This window comes from Corvus hawaiiensis, chromosome 30, assembly GCF_020740725.1.
Source record: "Corvus hawaiiensis isolate bCorHaw1 chromosome 30, bCorHaw1.pri.cur, whole genome shotgun sequence".
NCBI classification, from domain to species: domain Eukaryota; kingdom Metazoa; phylum Chordata; class Aves; order Passeriformes; family Corvidae; genus Corvus; species Corvus hawaiiensis.
The window spans coordinates 15,713,241-15,735,947 of NC_063242.1; positions in this window are offsets into that span (position 1 = coordinate 15,713,241).

Below are 22,707 nucleotides of genomic sequence, written 5' to 3' on the forward strand. Positions count from 1 at the left end.
AGCTTTCGTCTGATAGCTGTGTATGCTTTACAACTTTGCTGAGTTTTAAAATTCTTGTGCCAATTTAGATTAGACTGAAAACTGCTCTCATAGACTTTTAGATAACCATGGTTGCTGTGGCTATGCTTTTTGACTAGTTTGGCATGGAGATGTCACATCAGTATTTCTTTTCCCACTTAATCATTGACAGGACAAGGGAATATTGGAAGGAATCCATAATTTTCCCTTGTGCATTAGTTTTTAATCAACTGGGAAACATCTGTCATATTGCATGAGGCAGGTAAATTTCTGATAGTTGTGAGGCACGAAGTGAGTGTACTCCTTCAGAAGCTGTGCCCATTGATTTACAAAAGTCCCATTCAAACTACACATGCCTCAAAGATTTCAGAATGTTTAAAACTTATACTTCAACTAACCCTGCCATTTGTAATGATCTCTTTTCTTCCTTAGAAATAGCTATACATCATTCTCTTTTGTTCTTTGGGAGACAATTTTTATTCTACTCTAGCTCTTAGTCTTTGTTCTGTACCTTTTATCCAGTAATCTTTGATGTGGAGCAATGCTAAGTATCCTCTGAAAACCTAATTAAATTAGAATTCCCTTTATCTATCGTGGCAGTAATATCTTCAAAGAATTCTAACAAGTTAGTTAAGGTTGAATTCTTTTGCTTCATTATTGTCCAAGTACTTTGAGATATTATCCTTCTAACAGTGAGCTCTTTTAAATAGCTTTCAATAAATTCTTAAAACAGTCTTCAAAAGTTATTGGATCCCATTTCATCCTATCTTTCCCATGTGACATTGTTGATGATTGACCTTAAATTATGTATCTTTGTTGTTTTATACAAGGATCCCAATGTAAGATAGTGAACTTCATACAAAAAATAAACTATATGTTCAAAGGTTCTCATTTTCTCATTCTCTTTCTCCTCTTACCTATTAATGCTCATGAACATTGCTTTGATTAAAAGAAATTATACCAACCAATTACATTATATGCCTAACAGAATATATTTTTTCCTCCTTGAATTTGAAGAATGATTGCTAGTGAGAACAGTTTGTTTTGTATTTCCTCTACAAAGAATGGAAACATAATAAAGACTTAAAAAGACTGGTTTAGGATGAGTATTTAACCCCATATTAACCTCCTAATTTTCACTTTTCAAAATTCCAGTCAATATGTGAATTTGATATATAGATGGAACAAGAGCACTTGGATTCATATAATGTCTTAACATTGAGAGCTATGCTATCACTTATGATGGATTAGTTTTAATTTAATTTTAAAAATAATTTCTAGGGTTTGGAGTTTGGGTTTTTTTTCTGTAATGCTCTGGAAGTCCCAGCTTGCCAACTTGTGTTCCATTTGCATAGCCATAAGCATACCTTAAGCTTACTGGAATAATTTGCAAAGGACCTACTCAACACCTGGCTTTCCTGAGCTGAAGGGCTTTCTAGGCTGATTCCATTCCTGTTGCTGCCAGGTCCCTCCCACTGTGTGACCTTTCAGCTCCTTTTCCATAGCTTCTATACCCACGGTAAGGCCCAGGGCCTCCTCCAGCACTGAGTTAACCAGACACTTTTGCAGCCCTGAAAATCATGGCTAATGAGCCCAGCGTAAGCAGCAGCGCCCAAGGAGAGGGAACCCCTCATCAGGATCCCCACTTGAGGGCTTGCAGCAGCCCTGTTCCCTCCTCTGCTGTGCCAAGCTACAGATGGAATGGGTTTGCAGTGGCCTCCATGGCTGGTGACGTCAGTGGTATTACCATTTCTGTTTAAACAGAGGAACTTTAATGGTGCCCTTTTTACATTAACAGTACTGTCTAGGTATTTGCATGAACTAAACAAAAGTTATGAAAAATCAGGGTATATTGAACTGGAACCCCACTTTTTTCTGTTTTGTTTAGGTGGTATATCCTTTCTGGCAGGTTTACAAGCATGTGTTAGACAACTGTTTTACAACAAAAACATTCTGCTACAGTCATAGGTTGATAGAATGACTATCATTTAAGAAGCCCTTTGTTCTGACTTCTCATATGTTTCCTCATGTGCTTACAGTCTGAGATTCATTTCTCTCTGAAATTGAATTCATATGTTCGGGAGAAAAAAACCCCTATCCCCTCATTCTTGAACTATGAGGTCTTTTTCTTTCCCCCCATGACTGATTTTCATAGTCCCGTAACTGATTCTCATAGTCTGAAATGATAATTTTATAGCTGCAGTGAGCACAGAAGAAGTGAAGCTCAGCCCCAGGAAGCAGGTAACTGCCTGGACTGCCTGTGGAGAGCTGTGCTGAGACACCCATGTCAACTTTGAAAGAGGTGCCCCGAGCACAGAAAGCATCCCTGCTGCTGCTTCACAGAGGGGACTCCCTGCTCTCATCCCTTTTAACACAGACCTCAGACACAGACATTCATTAATAGCAGCCCGCTGAGGCAGTGAAATACTATACCAATAAGAATTGCCTGCAGTCACAAGCTGAAACAGAGCCAGGAGCTCAACCCAGCTTGGAGTTCCAGTCTAGTGCCTTTTACCACTTCCTTCTCTCACATGACTATTTACGTTACTGACCTTTGGAAGAAAACAACAACCCCCAACTAGATATTTATATATGCTCAGATTTGAACACAGGATTCCTGCTTTTGAAAAACCTTTAATACCTCTGCAGTCCAAAGATCTCAGTAAAGCCCAGTGTATCCAAGGGAAAGCACATACTGAAGTTGAAATTTGAATTCTCCTAACATTTAAAAAGAGATATAACCAGCCTGGTAAATCCTGTTTCACCACATTATTTCCCTTTGGCACAGAATAAAGGAATCTAGGGATAGTTGCTGGGTGGCTTCTAGGAAAAGTGAAGCAGCAAAGTGTTAAGGTAATAACAATGGTTTAGCTCTTACAGGGATTTCAGGAGCATGGTCTAGATTGCTCTCTGCTGCAGACTTCAAGCTAACAATCCTTGAGAGGAGAGCATTTCCAAAGCTGTGGTCTCAGGTGCCTCAGTTTCAGATAAGCATATGGTGAACCAAGTGTCTATTTACGTTGTGGAAGTAAAAACGCTATCACTTGGTTGTCATTGTCCCACAAGTTTATAAAATGTTCCATTTGTTGAATTTATTTGCTTAAAATTGAAATTTTTAACTCACTTTTACTGATCTCAGTGCCCCTCTGGATATCAGAGAGTGTCAAGTGGTTCAACTAGACTCTGTCACCAGGGCAGGTGGCCAGCTCTCTGTGGAGGGAATGCTGTCCCCCTTTGCTGAGCAAATGTTACTTGAGCCCAGTCCTAGATCACCAGCCTCCACCACCAAACACAGGATTTTGGCTTGGAGAGGGCACCACAGATGCAATGAGCAAATGCAGCATAGCAGTGCTTCAGCTTCTAGATAACCTTGGGGTCATTAGAAGTCACTGTAATTCAGAGAAACCCTTATGTCCTCCTAGAAAGTGAAACTGTTGTAAAAGCAGAAGAGTGATATGTGAGTGCTCAAATTAAAAATAAGCAAGGATAAGAACAACTCATCTCTTTAGGTTTTCAGCGCTAATTCATCTAGAAGTATCATTTCATCACATCAATAGGATGTGTTGCCCTTTTACAGTGGTATCTAACATAAATTAAACTGGGAAAAAGTCAACTAACTCTAAAATTAGGGGACAGTTTGAGTTACCTGCCTCCAAAAAGCTTTCTAAGGGAATTCCTTACATGTCTGTGTTATCAGTTAGCATGCAACATGAACTGATACAAGAATATATGTAAAATACAAATACTGTACTTTGAGCTTCCTGCATTCTGAAGAATGGTATGGTAGTCTGGGAAGAAAAAGATGTTGTTTTATTGTAAAGAAGTCCTAATGCACCAATGATCTTTGTGTTCAAACACTGACAGCAAAGTCAAAACACAGCTGTGAGGTCTAATTTTAGGGGCCACTAACCTTGATTATGCTCTTTTAATAATCCTCCTATTTGGGAATTCAAAGATTCAAGGAGGGCATAACCTTGAGGGTTTTAACCAGTCCTTGAAACCAGTATTCACAATGTGTCATCTGATTTTAGAAACAATATTATCAGAATGCACTGGTAAATAGTGGCTTGACCATGAGGTCTTTCTCTGGTGTAGGTACAAAATTAGGATGCCCTGGAAGCTGAAATGCCATTTTAAATATAAATAACACAGAGAATGTTTTGGCTGAAAGAGATGTGCTAGGAGTCTAATATCACACTCCTGTGTCAATCATAATATAGACAATGAAAAGAAATTAAAGTCCTTCAGTTTTTAAATCTTCCACCAAACTACTTCTCATAACAGATTGTCCCTCTGAAGAGGAACTTTGTTAGGGTTTTCTGGTAAATAAATGAGGAATTACTGAAAAGTCCTGAAATGAACCTTATTCTTAAATCTTCTTTCTTTTTTTCTGAGCATTCCAGGTTGACTCTTAGCAAACTAAAGCTTTTATACATATTGGAACCCTGCTGGTTTTGCAAAGCTGAAGAATTTGCTACTTTCAAATGTATTACTCATTTGAAACCTTCTTACATGACAGCTGACTTTCAGTAAGCAGAAAAAGTATGTAAACAGTGACTATTCATGTAATTTTATTCAGTAAGAGAAAACTGTGATTTGTAAAAGGAATGAAATAAAACAAGACTGTGCATCTATTAAAACATAAAGACTAAGGGAGATTTTAGTCCTGTCCTGCAGCTCAATGGCAGTGTTTGAATGATGCCCTGCACAACCAATCTGAAAGTGCCAGAAGGACAATCCCAGTGTACAGCATTTCTGCAGAAGGGAATAGAACTAAGCTAAACCTGGAAGAGTTAAAACTGTGCCAATCATATACAGTATTCTCTGTTGCTGTTAGGAATCTCTTGCCTGAGCATTATCGGCAGTTTTTAGCTTTGCTTGTGATGGCACAGATGAATAATATTCCAGGATGGCATTAAAGGAAAGTTCCACAGCAAAATATACTCCCTATCATTTTTCTACCTTATGACCACAACTCTGTACAGTCACTCCCACATAACTACTCAGTTGTATTTCAAAATCAGAATGATTCCCTACATTCCTGGTTAGCACATTCAGAGGTTAAACATAAACCAGAAACCAACACTGATTATCATTAAGCATTCCTGTGCCAAATACCTTGCTGAAGCAAAATGATAAAAGTTCAGCACGTAATTCTTGGCAGGTATGGCTGATAATTTTTTTATGCTTCTATTAATATTCTTGGTTTACTATGGTCTCACAGTTACTTTTATTCATCTATATAAGTCCACTTGTTTAGTCTTGTGAGCTATTGTTTCTGATTCAGTACTGTATCACATACCAAAAACAGGCTGCAGGAGTTCACAGCTCATGATTATATACTGTAATGAACTACTGTGGAGCTCAGGTGGTATCATGTGAATTGGCAAAATGTTGTGTGAAATCTAACTCTAAAAGGCAGCTGCAGAAAGTGTGCACCTATTTGCTCACAATTTTTTCACACTTAACCTGAATGCGCACTGTGGGATGGACTGTAGTTTGGTTTTACATCCTATCTAGTCTTGTATTTATTAGCACAGACTGTTCCCATCCAATTATCAAAGATTTTTTCACTGATCATGTTCTTCAGTATGTAGGAATGCTTTTTTCTTGTTACTCTCTCCCAGGGTCTCCAGGCAATCCTGAAAAGGGTGGAAAGAAATGAGCTGTTCAGAGACCCTGGTCTGTGCATCTGCAGTTCATGGAATGGAACAGTCTTTCAATTGATTCATCACTAACACAGTATTTAAACCCTGTCATTATCAGAAAGCACTTGTTCCTGATAGCGCAAATTCATGAGGTTTTCTGAACTTAGTTGAAACTGGCATCAGAAATAAAGCCACAAACCTAAAAAATATTAAAGCATGTGGGAATACTTGAGATACATATGGAATGATATACAATTGATCTTATGTGTTATATCTTGCTGTTACTGGCCTTCTCCATACTCTGATGCATTCATGTAGATTACAGGCTAGATGATGAGAAGGTGTATCAGCCTCTAGAACAGATTTGATTACACTCCTCCAGAACTCAGAAGTGACATACATTACTAGGATCTATCCAAATCCCATTCCTTCTTATATGAAAGTTGATAAAAAGGAAAATAGTGTCAGCACATTAAGTACTTGGCAGTGCAATTAGACTTATTTTTTCTTGTTTGATAAGAACAGTGTTACCATGGATTCATAACACAATGGGTTCTGCTTATGCAATAAAACCCACCACCTTATCCTAGCACTTCAAGTCCAGCAAGTATTGGCAGATATAACTTCCAAGAAAGGCTGCCAGACACAGGCAGAACAAGTCACAGAAAAAAAAAGAATTTCTCTTTTTTTTCTTCAAATGGGAGAATTCAGATAATTGTTTACTGCCTTTGTTCAGTGACACTGGAATAGATTCTGATACAGGCCACTTAAAATAGTAAAAGGTTAAACATTAAAAAAATGCAAGAAAGTGTGAAGTAAATAAAGTTATGGAATTCTCTTGAATATTCGAAATAGCTTAAAAATTTCATTAGAATCCCTCAAATCTGATTGTCTGCAAAACATAATCATTCAGATCCTGTTTAAAGATAAACATACTGTGATAAAAATTTGACTAGCTCAGCCTTTTCTGGATTAGGTCAAAAAGACTGCAAAGGTGTGAAAGACTGGCAAAGAAAAATGTTTTCATAGATATATTTTCTTTAAAACACCTTTAAAACCTCTGATTTTCAAGGTCCTTATAAAAATAGCCAGCCAAAAAAAAAAAAAAAATTTAACTGTACCTAGATAGTTCTTTTATAAGCAAGAGCAAATGAATCATGGCATAACAGAGATTTTTCGTCTCACTTTTCCGATCAAAGTAATTCTGGTTTAAGAACTGAGTTGAAGCATTAAAAAGCAAAGATGATCTACCCTCTTCTTCCTAAAATCTTTTTTTCTACTCTTCCAACCTGAGATACTCCCTTTATCTCCCCATAAGATCAAAAAAATATTATCAGAATTAGAAATACTTCTTCTCCAAGGATTTTGTGTGGTTCCTCTTCTTGACGATGTTTTCAAATATCCCAATGAAAGTAGAATTTCCTTGCCACAGAGAAATCCCCCAAAACACCACTGGAGAAGTCTACAACTGAGATAAAAACTTCCTTTTAAGGATTTTGGGTTTTTCACTAAACTCTCCTCAAAGTCAACCAAAACAGTTCACTCTGCTCCTAGGAGGCATTTCAGCATTACTTGGAGCTTTTTTGTCAACTGTTTTTCCTTTAGAGGAGGGAACATTCTTGTCTACTTTGCTCTTTCCCACATGTGTTTTGCTGTGAATGTCTGAAGTTCCCATCAATCTTATCAGATTTAGTCACAGAGTTTGAGTAGGTTAGAATTTGTTTGTTGGAAAAATAATCTTAAAAAAATAAATTGTAATCTGAAGTTCTTAGTTGATGTACCCCTGTTGCATATCTAAAGGAATTTTGAGAATAGCAGCACTGATTTTGGAAGATTTTCTGACTACATTTAAAGAGCAAAATGATGGGAAAAACTTTTGGCCAATGGCCAAAGCATTTTACTTTGTTCAGGAATGTATTCTGTCCTTGTCTGCTTGTTCATTGCTTGCTGCAGTGTGAAAAATGAATCTTTAAGCCTTTGGACAATACAAATCAGTGTTTATGCACTGCCAATGTTTATTATTCTTCCTACCAAAATCCATATTCAAACCAACAAGAATGAAGAAATATGTTTTGACCTCTATTTAATGAAACATAAATTTACCTAACTATTTAAATCCTGTTCTCATTTAGCTGAATTTAGCCAGAATAACTTAGTCCATGCATCATGCAATGTGACAAATCAGCTACATGATGCATGAAAAAATCCTGAAGAACTTGATCAAGAAAAAGTGTATTAGCTTAGAAAGTTGTTGATTTTCAAATGCAACTACTGGGACACAAGAGGAGTAGCAGATGTGGCTCTAATACTAATTTTGTCTGAGAGGAGCAGCTATTAGGCAGTCATTAGACACCAGCCTCTTCCTGTGATGCGGACGTGGGTTTTCCATAAAACACCTGTCCGACTACTGCTGGCTGTGGGCCAAAATACCTGTGACAAATACAAGCATCTGTTTATGAGCAGCTGCTAATCCTCTGTCACACAGGATATGAGATGTGAATGGAAGAAATTAATATTGTAATAGAAAATTCCAACATTAGAAGATAGCTTATCAAGCACAGAGTATGTTCCTAAACTTTTACTATTACTGCTTAGAAAAACAAATTCAATTATTGCCATAAAGTTCTAGTTATTTTTCTTCAAATAAAACTTGATGTTGATTACATTTTTTGGTGATGGAATTCATGATTCCTTTATTTAATTTTTTTTCTTGTTCTAAATGACCTTATTAAGACCATGAAATTTAACCTAGTTAAATCTTGTTCTAATTTAATCTAGTTCAGATCACAAGAGCAGAAATCCATCTGTTCACCTACTTTACATGTGAAACCATTACATAACCTAGTTTTGCATGAAATATTAAGCTTAATATACTTTTCAACATCCCTGGGCTAAAAAGAAAGCTGAGCTTCTAATAAAATCAGAAATTAGTTGATCTGAACATAATGAAGTGTGATGTGCTACATTTTATAGAGGACAGAAGTAGATGTGTCTGGTTTAAGGACATAATGAAAGCATAATGTTTTCCATTTGTAATAGTAACAAATGGTCAATTTCTGCTGTCCTGCTGCTTATAACAACATGGCAGATGGCTCTCAGTGCAGGAGGGATCAATCAAACAATGTCAAACTCTTGAACAAAAGAATGAATAACCTATATGAATAACCTATAAAATGAGGCCAGTTAAACATAGTGCCTATAATGAAAATATAAATTGATGTAACAATGTTACTATTCTGTACTAAGACATCTGGTATTTAACAGGATCCATATTTTGAACTTCGCTTACCCATCCTATAAAAAAAAAAAATTAGTATTGACAAGCCTTTGCATCCTTTATTCTTTTCTACTGTAATTAATCTTATTTTGTAATTGTCAGACCATTCTGGAAGAATTGAATCAGGTTGCTCTAGGACCAGAAGTGATTTACATTGCTAACTTACATGAAACGATCTTTGCTGGTTTTAAGAGTAGTTTTCCGAATGGATCTTCATCTAATATACCTTTTTACCAAATTTTGGTGAATGAGGTAACAGAATGACAACCTATTCCAAGTGTGATGAAAAGGACCAAAAGCCATAGCAAAACCAAATTTGCTAGATGAGAAACCCTTGTCACTGAGGCGGAAAAATTCAAATGTAAACCAATTCAGTTCTTTAACCCATATTGCTATTTTAAGTATTGGCATCCCTGGAGTGGACAAAGTCATTTTAGAAAGGGAATAGCAGCTGCTAATTTGAGAGTTAGTAAGACAAGTGAAGGTATTTATGGTAGTTGTAATAGTATGAAGAATGACCTCCACAAAATCTCGAGAATCTGCAGTGAAGCACTCCAGTAAAACTACTCTAATTATTAACAAAGCTTCAATTACACCCCACACCAGATGCCAACAGTTGTCAGTGGCTACCATACTAAAGACCCTTGGTGAGCCTACAAGGATGTAGCATAATCCTCATTCTCTTTACCCCAGTTGTCCGAACTTTTTTATTGTTAATATTCTTATGCTAAGTATTTCAAACATAAAAGGTTTTTTGCCAAACATGAATGATGATATGTCTGTTTGATCTGATCAGAAATGTAGTGAGCTGTCCAGGAAAACAGAGGCAAGTATAGTATTTTGGTGAACTTAATGAGAGGACTTTCAACTGCAGGTTGAATTCATTATTTTAACCTGCACTTGCTTCTCTGACATCTATTGTCACCTAAATGCCTCTATATCCATATGTAGAACTTGCTTCTGAAAAAACATCTTGCCTTGTTTCCAGGTTGGATATAATAATAAGATATCACATTTTAATTCGTTACAATATCCTGAAAATCAGGTAAATCTCTCCTACAGAAACCAGAGCAGCCAGTTGGTCTGTTGTGGCTACTGAGCATGCCAAACATTGTGCACAGAAGCCAAAAGGTAAAACATGGATTTAAATAAGGTTTCACAAGAAGCAAGCCTCATGCAGGCATGGAAAGCTTTGGACAGGAGGAGAATGGAAGCAAATGGACCAGCTTTCACAATAGGAGAGGCCCAGATGGCAAGGTGTGTCTTCTTGAATATGGTTGCTGTACTCCCAAAGGTTCCCTTAAGGAAGGGAAAGATACCTTTTACTGTCAGGATGGTGGTTGGTTTTAGATTTAAAAAAAAAAGAGTGCTAGAGATTTGTGAATGCCATGTGTGCAAAACTGCATGAAGATCCAGAGAAGGATGGGTGAAGGGTCTTTCTCGGAAGCCTATGCTGGACTCAGTGTCAGATGGTTGTCTCAAGGGCCTATTTGTCAGAGGAGATGGTTGGCAAGGTTCCAAAATTGAAGAACAAGAAGGCACGCTAAAAAAGGAAAAACCTGATGCTTGATGGTTTAATATGGAGATTTTCACGGAATGAATTTTGATAAGAAATGAACCTGGACCAACTCTAGTGTGAATTCATGACATTAAATGGATGACGTGATGTCTGCCTAAGTTCACTTCTGTGTTTCATTCACGTACATTTTGCATTTCTATAGATTTTTCAAATGCTGCAAAGCCTTTTTCCAGCAAAAGTGAATGACCTCTCTATGACCTGTAAAGTAAGCATTTCATCCCTATTTTATGCGAGTCTGGTGCACTGATTAGTTGACTGACCTGGTAATACACCCAACAGAGCTGTGGCAGAACTGGAAGCAGAACATTGATCTTTTCCTATGGCTTATTACCCTGTGCCTTCTTATGACAGAAAGTCAAACTATTTCGCTTTCTTTCCCAATGGTTCATGTCCTTTGTACATGTACCTTAGCCTCAGAAATCTACCTCAATATCTTCAGATCCATCCTTCTGCATCTTTTCTGAGAATTCTCAGAATTCCTCAGCAATTCTAGCTGCGCTCTTTACTCCATCGTGCTCTGTGAGGTATGTGCCATAGCTTGGTGAGCAGTTTATGCCCCATCTGGCACATCAACAGGCAAAACATGAAGGATAATGAGTTAACTTTTGCACAGAAAGACTGATGACTGGGTTTCTCTTCTCTAGTTCTGTGACAGTTCTTGTGAAACTTGTACGAATTTAACTGTTTTTCAAATTTTCATTCTTCCATCACACCTCTTTACATTGCCTAATTAGGTCAAATTGATTGGGGGGGAGGTGGGAATTGACATAAAATACATGCTTGCAATATACCATGCCTCTAAAGAAATTAATTAAAATCAAGCCTAATCTAAATCAAATATATACTCCATATTGAAGAATAAATTGCACTGAAAAAGTAGAAACAAACTTTGTAGGATTATTCCTAGAACAACTTACTATTGAATTTCTTTCATGTTCCTTTGAAACTCTGGTAATTGTGAATATCTGAGGTGAAGAATGAGACTTTAAAGTTAAGGCATAAATCCTTGGGTCTTGTTTTTCCAGTCAGAGGAGAGACTGCAGGGAGGAAATATTCTGTAGGGCAACTGATCTATGAAGCTGAGCTAGATCATTCAGTCTTTCACCCCTAATTGTTTTATGGATCCATTACATATAAGGATTTTTCCTAGCCAATATTTGGCAAAGGAAAAGGCCACTGCTTGACAAACGGCCTTTCGGTTCCTGTTCTGTCTGGGCCTCCTGATCCCACTTTGTTTCCCTGTCTGGTATTAGCCTTCTGTTTGGCTGAGTTACAGGTGGGTAGTGTTATTACACCAGGAGTGCTTGGCTTGTGTAAATACATTTCTGTCAGTATTTATCATAACAAACACTTTTTCCCTTTCAGTGGATTCCTAATTAGAGTCTGAAAGCTGTTTCAAGGCTGTCTTAATATATCAAGGGCCCAGTTCTTCTTTCAGATACATAAAAGTAAGACTGGGGACTGTAATAGAATCAGTATAGATTTAGGCCAGTGAGATAAAAGTCTAACCCAAGTTTCTGCTTAGGAATATGTTTTCAACTATTTGGGAAAAATAAATAACATGATGTATTTTTTGTGTTAATAGCTTGATGAAGGTGATTTTTTTTTTCCCCTCGATGAAGGTGATTTTCATTATGCTTTATTCCCATGGAGAATGTGTGGTTGTGATGAACACCTGCTGGTGAGAAGGCTGCAGGCAGTGTTACTGGATGTAGGGTGCAGCTTAGCTGTCTTTGTCTAGCAGAGGTTTAAAAGCTTTGAAGAACTACAGCAAGGAAAAACAGTGAGGACAGGCTCACTCTACAGCTGGTGACAGGATTGTCCAGAGGCACAAGGTATTTTAGGGCCTCTATTGCCCCTTGTGCAGATAATGTCAAGTTGTCAAGAAGATTGATAAGGACATTTCTAGCAGGAATGTAATGTCTCCTATCGCAGGAGCAGAGACTAAACTGAAGATCTGTTCACACTTGAGCAAGCACGCTGGAGTGAGCACGCTAGCACTCAGGGAATTGCTTTAGGAGAACATAATGCCAAAATTCACCAACAAGACTTCTAGCAGCCTACTCCGAAGGGAATCTGGCATACAGATAATGTAGGTGATGGAGTATTTTTTTCACAAAGAGATACTTCATATTTACAGATTCTTCGTGAATGAATATGCTGAGGGTTGGAGATGTTCCCATGATCTACTATGAACAGCACAAAGGAAGAGCTTAGTCCTTTTAATCTGACTAGGAAACATGGGCTTGTCCAGCACTATCCTGTTCATTCTTAAAGCAGTCTCAGCTGGTTTTCTCTAACAGGATTGATTCAGAACAATCATAGGGGATTTTGATTATTTTTTCTGAAAAATGAAGGAGTCATACTCTATCATGGAAACAGTCATAAGAACTTTGTCTGGCAAAGTCTGATAGGAAATAGATTCTGAACATGACATTTTTTTTCCTTAGATCAGTGTGAATAGAGCTCTTAACTCCCAACACTTTGCTATTTTCCTGTTGCTTAATTTAATCCTTCAGTTATAATTGCCAATTTGGTTTAAATGTGACAGTTTGTTTTAGTTACAGGACATCTGAAGTTCATAGTAGTTTCAGCACTGAATTCAACATGCAAATGTGAAATTAGGGCAGTAGAGCAGAAAGATGTCCTACAGTTTACTGCCAAACCAATGTTGGGGTGGCTCAGCTCACTCAGGAACCGAGATTGTTACATGCCACTCAAGTCAGGGCCATCCATTGGGTGGATTTCCCTGCCCATGACAGTGCGTCGGAGGGCGGATCATGGGACGGCTCGGAGGTTTGAGCCACATCCCCCTGGGTGGTTCTCAGACCCAACTTACCTCCCCCTGTTCTAGAAAGTTCTCCTTTCCTCAGTTGTTCATTGGTTCCCTGTTGTCACTCTGGCCTCCCTGTTTTCCCCATTGGTTTGCATTTAATGGTATCCTCCCCCTTGGTTGTACCCCATGGGTTGCTTCCCTTTTCCCTGCCTTGTTCCACCCCCATTAAAAAGCCATGCACGGTTTCCCTCGGGGCCTTTCTGGTCCCTGGACCCTCCAGCAGTAAATCTGTGTTGGAACCCATACCAGAGGCCCCTCTCTATTCCTTTATGTCCGGGGTGACATGAGCCCAGACACCGGCTGCCTGTTGTGCCTCCTCTGAGGAGGAAGCAGCACATGCGTCCAGCTGGCGCCCTGCTTTGCCACCGAAGGCGTTCCCAGAGGATGTCGTGGAAGTGACGCTGCGTTCCCTCTGAGTGAGGGCACGCCAGAGCTCGACCCTTTCAAGCCAGCCTCTTAACTCCCAATACTTTACTATTTTTCTGTTGCTTAATTTAAACCTTCAGTTATAATTGCCAATTTGGTTTAAATGTGACAGTCTGTTTTAGTTACAGGACATCTGAAGTTCATCGTAGTTTCAGCACTGAATTCAACACGCAAATGTGAAATTAGGGCAGTAGAGCAGAAAGATGTCCTACAGTTTACTGCCAAACCAAGGCTTAACTCTGTTAAGTCCAACATAAATGCTTAGGTCTTTTTGATTTTATTTTTCCTGGGTCTGTTGTCTGACCAAAAGTATCAGATTTAGCCCAGTGCTGTGTTTGTTCTAACTTCTGATAGCTAGAAAGATCATAACAGAGGAATCACTTGTTGATAAAGGATGAGAAGGTCAAAAAACAACTAATGTTTTTACAGACATGGTTGATTTTTTTTTGAGAAACCTATGAAATAAGCTGTTACATCATACAGGGTAGGTATTTTTATTTCCAGAACCCAGAATTAATTAGTGTGTGTATGTGTGTGACTCTGGTTTGTACCTCTCTTTACCACTTTAGGGCAATTGCTTATGGCTTCTGTAAAAAAGCATACTGTCATGTGGAATCTTACAGCTGTATCTGTCTGTATCAACTAAATTTGAATATAGCAATAGCAAACCCAGGCACATGAAAAACACAGAATGCCAAGATTTCCAAACCACTGGAGTGTTTTCCAGGACTGTATCCTGATTAAGTGATTCATGACCTCATTTACAGGAACCAATTGATCCCAGAGCACAATATGCTGAACAGCACATTCCTGAAAGGAATTTGCTGATGTATTAACAAATTGTGATCCTAAGCAGTCCTGCTTTAAATTTGATCAAGCACTTGATATCCTAGCAACATTTGAAAGGGAGGCTGAGTCCTGAGAAGAAAATGAGTGTAATCATTTGTGGAACAGCAGTGGCATTTTTACGAAGAAAGCCATCTGATGTGGCAGGGTGTTTTCAAAACTTTTCTTGCAGACAGATGTTCAACTGAAAAAGCTCTGATTTTTCTGCAAACATGCAGGAGGAGGCACAGGCACTTTGGGAAGTAGATTTGTTCACAAAATCACTTCTATTTGATGTATTCTTCACACATGGATAACAAACAAGATAATCAAGCCAATGATCACAGCTGTTAAAAACCAACTGTGTCAGGAAGAAAAGCATGTGCTAGGAATTTCCCACAGAGATGCTTTGAATAATAGAGTTACATTGCTGTCCATCATGTAGATGCCTTTTCACTCTTGCCAATATAAAGCTATTCAATGTAAAATCTACATGCAAAAAGTAATTTAGATTTGTAGACTATTTAAGGAAAATTATATAAAATTCAGCACCTTTCCATCACAGAAGTAGTAACAGAAACATAGCTTTAATAAGATTTTTCAAGCTACAAGCTTTCTATAAAAAATGTAGAGATTCCTAACTAAAGAAGTGCCAGTCTGATATCTGAGACTAAAATGTACAGATGTGCATTAATTTTAAACTGCCAGGATGAAAAGTTTCCAGAAATCACAGCTTGAGGATGGATTTCCAAGAGTTTTGTGCCCAATGACTCAGTTGAATACTCAGCTTCTTTGATAAACTGGTGTTGATTGCAGAAAATTTCAGCTAAGGTTCATCCTTCATTAGATTACAAACTAGAGCTTCTATTTCCTTTTCCTGTTTTTCTGTGTTTACAGTTTCAGTCGTTTTGGAAATTGGTTGTCAGTGTTCTTCTCCACAGAATTATAAAAGGGTTTTTGGCATGTAGCTTTTGAAATGCATTGAGAAACAGGTGAAGTATCAACTAATTTCCTCCTGACATGAGTGCAAACAGAAAGCTTCACAAGTTTCAGAAAGTGGCCATACAAAAAGCACTGATATTCTAATGGTAATGAAATTTTACAAGAAATGTCTGGTTTCTGGTAATAAATTGATTGTTGTGCATAACAAATTCTAACTAATTTGGTTTCTCAGTGTTTCTAATAAGTTTTTCCTGAAATTAGATCTTCTTACTGTTCAGAATTCGTTGAATGTGTTAATCTTTAGGTCTTGTTTGAACTTTCAAGACATTTCCTTTCTTAGGAAATGGGTATGGGGAAAAATACCTTCCTGATTTTCCTAGGTCAAATCTTTATATTCTTTTAATTAGTTTATTCAAGCTGATTTGGTAATTTTAAAGTCATTGCATTCATTTAGGTAATTACAGTGCACATAACATAATAGTTTAGTCAGGTAAATATTTCACCTCTTCAGTGAGGAAATTACTGATCCTCTTTCAGTAAAACAATGTTGGATATATTTCAAAATACTTCTTCACGAGCTGTGATGGAGCTAGATCCAGCCAAATGGAGCTAAACAGAGCTAAAAGAAGAAGAAAAATTGCAAGTTGCAAGTTGTTCAATTTTCTGCTCCAGAGCTAAAAGGAATGTAATTCCTAATGCTAAACTTTTCTGTAGATTACAGCTGTTTCTGGCCACCCAGCACATTTACTTGATGTTTCCTTGCAGCCATTTGGTACACAGGATTTGGTTTGAATAATTTTATCTATAACATAAGCACATCTGGGAGTGTCTCTGGGGTCCTATGATACCCTGCCTGAACGTTTGGATGGCAGAATTTGAGCAGGATGAGACCGTACTCCTTTCCAACCTAGGGAGGATGGAAACACATAACAGGATCATATGGTCATGGAAGCAGGAATGCATATTTTCTGTGGAGCATGCCTACTTGTGCAGTATAAACACAATTTCTGGGGACTTTGGTCCTTGAAACAAATACACCTTCAGTTATAAGACCACTTATATTTAGGATAGGGCTTTTAAAAATTGTTTTAAAATACAGATAAAAATCAAATAGAAACATAAATAAAGGTTCTGTGTGATGTTTATAGCATTAAACAATAAATCTCTTGGGGTACCTACCTTCTTTGAAGCAAAGGAATATTCTGTGAGAGAAAACATGCTAACAGAAATGCACACGCTTAGTTAAATATTGGAGCTGAAACTGCACAGACACCCAGACTAGTGCTGAACATGGGTGTATATTAAAAGTATGATTTGTCTCAGATAGGAGTAGAGGTAATGAAGTCCTGAAACATATCATATATAATGTTTTTAATGAAACACAACATCATTCATGATGTATTACATAATTGTGCAACTCTTCCAATAGAGAACATATTTACAATAAGTTGAAAAATGGCAATCTTTTGGCCAAATTGTTTCCCATTTTCTCCTTTGCAAAAGGAGAAAAGATTAAGCAGGGTTTGTTTACAGAGTGTCATTACACTCAGTGAAGTGCTGTTAAAAGGAAGCTTGGGTAACTTTAAACCTGTGGAATCAGCAGAAATAGGAAACCATCGTTTGTAAACAAAATCTATGCAATGCTACTTGTGTTCTCCAGGTAGGACATCTTATTTTGGCACTCTAAACCAACACACCTGTTTAAAGCTAGTTGTCCATGTTGTCTCTTTCTCCAAGTCAGTGATGAGAAAAGAACAGCCAAATGGGGCAGTTTTTCCCACCTGAAACAAAGATTTCTAAATTGACAAAATTTCCTTTAGATGGATCAGGAAATGAGCCACAAGATCACCTTGCATTTATTCAGATGGGCAAAAGAAAAATTTTTCCATTAATACATTCTTACAATGAATGCTGAAGAAACAGTGCAGTGGTGATTCAGAGCGTAATACAAAATGAAGCAATATTAATTGCAGAACTATGTGATTTAAAATGAATACAAACATGCAATTCAATTTGATTCTGAGGAAATTATCTTTTTACTATGGAGAAAATAAAGAAACTTAAGATGAAATTTATTACATGTTCCAGGTGTAAAAGCATTAAGATTATGTGTAACTACTCAAATATACATTTTTAGTAGTATCTAAACTACTAAACAGGAGATGCAGTTACATTCCTGCTCTTAAGCTGTTAACCTTCTATACTGGTAAGAGAGTTAAAACTGGGTTTACTGTAAGTGCCAAAGAACCATGTTTATTGTGAAGAGATTTTATTCTACATTTTTTTTCTAAATTCTAAAAGGTAATTTATTCCAGTGATCCTTTTCCAGCAAAAGTAATTTCCCCCAATAATCAGAATAAAGGCAAATTGTGATAAAAGGTGAAAGCAAAGAACTTTATGAATGAGAAGACAGAAGAACCCACATCTTGAGTTAGTTGCTGATGGTATTTGCAACGACAAATGAGTCTGAGTGATGCACACAGATTACAATAATGCTTAACAGTTTAAAAATTATCTCAGAAGATTTCCTGTGACAGTACATAACTTCCAAAGAGAGAATTCTCCTCAGTAAATCTAAGTACAGTGTGAGATTTGCATTGAAGAAGACAGAATATGAAAAATTTCTTGTGTCATATATTCAAGTATTTTGCATTTTAAAAAAGTTCATTTGAGACTTAAACTACACTAAAAAGCAATCATGCAGAACACGAAGTTTGCACACAATGAAGTTAGCAGACAATGAAGTTACAACAAAGTACAACATGCATTAGGAACCATAAAGACAAGCAGAAACATTGAGACAGATTTCAATGAGAAAGAGAAAAGCAAGAAGCTAAAAATAGTCTAACAAATCAGTCTACCATAGTGTTATCTTTCAGAGACATGTTTTGAGCAATGAGAGCTTAAGTGGAGGTAAAAGTACAAGCAACAGGTAATATATCTGAGAAATCTCAGGCAACTGCTGATGGAAGCAGAAACAGTAAAACTGCAGTTCTGCAAGGCACGGATAATGCAATAAGAGAACATAGTCCCTGCCAGGAAAATCACTGCAGACACCAGCACTGCCATGATCCTTAGGCACAGAATTATTCAGGAGACCAAAATCACCAGTATTGCCAAATCTGTGTAAGCATGGTGGGAACTAAATTCTCATCAACACAATTAGTATGATAAGAAATGTGTTGGCACATCTTAAATCAGACAAGTGAGTTTAGGTAAACACCTATAAAATTAACTATCTTTGATACAACTAAACTATGTGTTTCCAGAAATCTGAGCTTAGACTCAACTGACTGATCCAATTTTAGTTTTTGAACGGTTCATAAAAGTGACAGAGCACCACCACAGACAAATCTGATTACTAAATGCCTGCCTCCTGGTTCCCAAGGGCTTATTGAACGTGACGTGCTACATGTAAAAATATTTTGCCACATTTAATATAGTACAGACAGACTTCAAAAAGCATAGTGTGATTTGTTAGTTGTCTGACATTGGCCAGACAGATTTTCCAGTAGGACACAAAATAGTTCCTATGTTCAAAAAATACCAATAGCAGTGGTAACAGACCTAAAAGGAATTTTAATCACCTGGTTCATCCCTTTGCTGTGGTATTTCACCTAAGACTTCTCTCTTATAGAAGCAAGAGAAAGCATAGATTCCTAAGTCTTGTAAAGAAGAATATATTTTCTAGATCTTGGTTTAGTCTTTCCCACTCCTGCTTTTCTGTCAAGAATATAACAGTTTATCTCTGTTGAGTTTCTGTTTCATGTGAGCCACATGGCCTTTTTTACCTTGAATTCCTTTCTGTGTCTCTATTTGTGTAACTAAGCAGACCTCTTGCAATGTGATTTCCTTATTGAAAAATATAATAATAACATTTTGAACTCCTATTTTGTCTTCTAGTTTGCTTGGAACCCCATACGGGCTTAATTTGAAAAATGTCTTTCTCTACTGTCCAGACTTTTAATTTAAATGTGTAATATTGCCAAATCCATGACAAATTACTGTACCTTTTTGACTGCTATGGTATATATCCTAATTCGTACACGATTATCCTTTTTTGTATATTAATCATAAGCTCTCAAAACAAGAAGGTTGTTCACAGAAAGACCTAGTGCAATCTGAAAACCTTCAGAATAATTCCTTTTCACAATAACAATAAATCCTCATCCATCTGTGACTAAAACTGTACTGTGTAAGAGGTCATTAAAATTAAAAGAGAGACACCCAGAGGACAAAAATAAGGAGTGGACCCTGCTGAAGTGTCAAACAAAACCAAATGTGTTCCAAGTACTGGTAAAAATTCTAGATTGATTTTCAGTCATCTTTTTTTTTTGATGGGGACTTTTTTTTCCTCATGTGCACTAGCTTTGCTCCATTTTACAATTCAACAATTTTTATCTCATTCCCTTTTATTTTTAATAAAAGCCTCAATGTGAACATTTGTGTTGATGAGCTTTGATTGCATGAGAAAGCTTAGAAGTACAAAGACGACACTGAGTGCAGCAATAGCATGCTAAATTGTATGGGTAAGGATTAAAAAACAAATCTGGGAGAATTTCTAGTGGATGCATATGCCAACATCTTCATCAAGGCGTCACTTGCTCTTTGAGCAGGCTCCTCCATAAATTTCCTATTCCAGATTTCAGAAAGGTAGAATAATAAACCTCTAATCCAAATTAGACATAGAATGTATGAAAACAGGGTCCTGAGGTTGTCAGCATTGTCCTCAGGACCCTACTTAAAAAGACCTACTTACAAGTCACTAAACCTTGTTCTTTTTGCTTGTTGGCCTGACCAGGCCAAGTTGAATGGGGCTTTGAGCAACCTGGTCCAATGGAAGGTGTTCATGCCCATGGCAGAGGATTGGAACTGGATGATCGTTAAGGTCCCTTTCAGCCCAAACCATTCTGTGATTCTCTGATTCTGTGATTAGATAGAATGCTGGTAGAGTGTGGAAAAACAAATACCATATATTTGCATATAATCTGAATAAAAATTTGTTGCAGTGGGGATACTGTAACACGCATGTATCAAACAAGGAGGCCGTGGAAAAGAAATACATATGGACTGATTCTTGATAGATGTTTCAGAGATGTTTATTTCTCCAGCCGCATGGCCGGGATCTGCCGAGGAACTCTCACAGTCATGGGACCAGCGGGTCCTTGCCCATGCAGGGGAACACAAAACAACCAATGGGGAACGAGGCTGAGCAGGGGCAGGGAAACCCCGTGTCTGTCCCCTCAGGGCTACATGGCGGTGAGGGGGAGACCCCAACAAAAATTTAACAATAAGTTGATTTGTAAAGCCGATGAAGCTAATGTTCCTTCTGGCTTTGCAAGGAAATGTCTTTTTAAAATCCCTTTTAGTAATTGCTGCTGATACACATCTGCAACACCAATCAAAATGTTTAATCTTATGAAATGATATTGCCAGATAGATAGATGAGAACCCTGTTATAGTCTTATCTCTGCAAGTAAGTAGTGACAGTATAAAGCTTTATTTGTAATAAGTGTAGGTTTCCAGAATAAGCTTTTCCATGTAACTATATACTGATATATATATATATATATATGTATACTATATACTGTGTTTTGTGTCATTACAGACTTAAGAAATAAAAGAAGTTGAATTTATTGTTCAGATGTAGAGGAATCCAACCTGCTGTTTAGTTATCCTACGAAAAATTCTAGTGCATACTATGTATGCAATGTAAGTAGGAAAAACATTCAGAATTTATTTATGACAACTACATTATTGACATTTTCTAGTTATTTTCAAGAAATGTGTCAATAACTATTTAGACAACTTACTTTTTTTATGACTCATACCTCTCTGACTGGGTTTTATTTTCAATGCAATGATATACTTCAGGCGTCAAGGTCCCAAATCTCTCTAAAACTCAGATATAACCACTCAGACAATATACTACATCTGGACTATGGATGCATTTTCCCCCTAAAACCTAAGGAAAGGGAAAAAAGGCACTGATACTATTTATGCCTTGAAATTAGGCAAAGCTGTTCTGGATGTGATGTGATGATGTCCTGTGGTTCCTAACTTGACATACCATGCAGGCAAGAGATTAAGTGTGGGCCAAAAACATAGGGCCAACAAAATTTCGAAGTTTTCTTATGAAGTGCTATTGAAAGAAGTTAAGGACATGGTTATGCCTGTATGAAGTCACAGTGGCTGTTGAACAGCTGAATTATCTTCTGGTCTCATACATGAGTGGTGGGAAAGTCAAGTCTTGGTGCTGCCTGTTGGGGAAACAACCAGACAACTGTGCTTGTTAGGTGAGGTTGTACAGTTGGCAAAACTGAAAGACCTCCTCAAAATTAACAAATGCATTAGAGAGTGACTAATTATTTATATACTCAGTATTTTTCTCAACAGGCTGATCCTACTTAATCCCTTCCAGTGTTATTTTAGGTTTAGAATAGAGGATAGAGTCATTTAAGAAGAATAAGAATGCCATCAGTAGAGTAAGTAGCAACAACTGAAGGATAGAGTTTTTCCCCCAAAGTCATCTGTTAATCTGAAATTCTTCCTCAAAGAAAAAAGGTATAAACAATATTAAATAATTACCTAATGAGCTACGAAGTGTTGTCAGTTTGATAATTTAATAATATTCTTCAATATAGGAAGGAAAAACTGCTTAAAAAGAAAAAGAAAGGAAATGCTCCATTGTCTAAACCTTTGGTGCTAGAAACAGTATTTATTGCTGTGTTGTTTAACACAATATTTATTTACTGTATAGTTTCTAGAACAAGTGATTCTTCCTGTATTCTATGGGTTTTGCAGAAGACTGACTTTGGAATCTATAAATTATTTCTAGTTTTTGTAGCCAAATTTACCTTGGTTGATATAAGTGAACCTAGACTTCAGAGGTCTGCAAAAGAGATTAACCATGACAAGCGCATTAAAGGGTCTACTGAAGTTTTTTCAGATGTCTGCAAATATAAGTTCTCTCAGATGAACAGTATTAAAATACATAAATCTGTCTGTCGAGCTGTCTTCAACAGACATATCTGCAGACAAATCACCTTAACTAGCACAACGGTGTATCTGTCTTTATACCTGCTCATGTCCTTCTGCACTGAACCTGTCACTTTTCTTCACATTAGTGTCCTGCTCAGATCATATCTGATGCAGA